Here is a 1969-nt window from a genome sequence, read left to right on the forward strand (position 1 = left end):
CATATAATTATGTATTAAATTTTAAAATTCATTAAACAGCTGCCATGCTACATAGATATTTCTGTTAATTCTACTGTTATCAAATTGTGGGGCTCAGGGGCAAAGAGTTCACTAAGTCAATAAGATGGCGACTAACAGTCAAGGTCACTGGGTTACAAGTGGCAGCCAAGATGGCGGCCAAGGACAGAGCTCTGGGCATGAACCAGGGCAGGGGTCACGTTGTTTCAAAGAAAAACGGATTGGCCAAGGCCATTTCGCTCACCTAAACCTGCTATGGAAGGTGGCTTCCGTAGTTATTCTCCTAGTAATTGGCTCCTAGTTTCTTCCCTCCTGGAATTCTGGAAATTCCTGGCCTGAGGCTATCCCTTACTCTATATAAGAAACTAAATTTCTCCAATAGATCAGAACTGCTTAGACAGAACCCCTGTCAGTCTGTTTGTCTCTCACGAGCCGGGAGGCTGGGTGGCGGGCAGCAGGCTCACCCCATTCGGCAACGGGGTACTAGAGGAATCTGTGGGGGAGACCCCGCATCAAATATGCTAAATAGGAAAGAGAATTGAGGCAATAAAAGGAGATGCTATGATGAAGAAAGTCAAGCCTTCCTCAAAATTTCTAGCATCCATATGTTACTGACAAGAACTCTGTCATAAGACCAACTACCTACTATTTAAGTGGGCAATACTGCTTTTTCAAGCTAGCGCATAGTTAGCTGTTAGTGCGAATGGGAGAATAAATTTGAAGTGAGTAACCATGTCTGACACAGTTGCCTTTAGCACGTAACTACAATTTTACTTAGAATTTATTGTGGACCAAATTATACATTTGTTATAGACAACAATCTTTACCACCAGATTGTGAGCTCTGAGAAAACTCAGAACGCATCTGTTTTTGCTGACCATTTTTATCTCCATGGATTGCCAGTGTGCTGTGTGTAACACAATAGGTACTCAAAATATCTTTTTTACAAACTATGAAAAATCACCACCACACTTTCCTAATTCATGCAAGTCATATAAACTGCCTGGTTTTCTATGTTGCTGCCTGGCATCTCAAATATTCTTCTTGTTTGCATGCTACTGGCAGAGTGATCTGGATAAATTCTTTGTAACAACATCACACACACAGTGTTCATCATTATATCATGTGTGGGATTCCCGAGACTGATTTAGAAAATTCTTACTGAGCTAAATTCCCTGTGTATTTTTTGCCCCACGCCCTATTTCTTCTTCTATTTCTATGGTAACTATTTCCCAATTTCTTGAAAGAGCTCTCTCTTTTCTCTCAAGCAGGAATTTATACAATAAAACTCATCTTTTTGAGTATAATTTTATGAACTTTGACAACTGAGTAGTCACATGTATGCCATCACTATCACTATGTAAGATGTTTTTGTCCTTCTCTAAAACTGTCTCATGACCATTTCAAGGAAAGTCCTACTGGTTACCGAAGTCCATGGTAAGCAATATTACCTGTTCTTAACAGTTTTCTTTGATCTGGAAACACACACACAGAATCACACACACACACACACAGAATCGTACAACACAGAGACTTTAGAAACCATGTATGTTTTCTCATGACAACACTACTTTTCATACTCAATCATGTTGGTGTACATAAGGTAATACAGTCCAATTTATTGCTGAGCAAGCATTCGCATCATTTTGTTTGAAAAAATTATAAATAACATTTCTACTCATTTGAATGCATGTGTTTTTCTATGAACCTGCATTATCATCTAATCTTGAAGCAGAATTCCTAGACTGCATATTCATAAAGTGCATAAACTTTGGAGAAAACTTTGGACATAACTGCCCATTTTTTTTCCAAGTTGGCTGTACTGTTTTGTCTTCTCACTGTTGTTTTTGTTTTCCTTTTACTTATTCTTTTGATGGAATCTCTTATTTCTCCACGCACCCCCTTCAATCTATCTAGTTATTTTCATTCTTCCAATTTCAGCCCGGAACTT

Source organism: Ochotona princeps, chromosome 4 (assembly GCF_030435755.1).
Source record: "Ochotona princeps isolate mOchPri1 chromosome 4, mOchPri1.hap1, whole genome shotgun sequence".
In the NCBI taxonomy this organism is placed as follows: Eukaryota; Metazoa; Chordata; class Mammalia; order Lagomorpha; family Ochotonidae; genus Ochotona; species Ochotona princeps.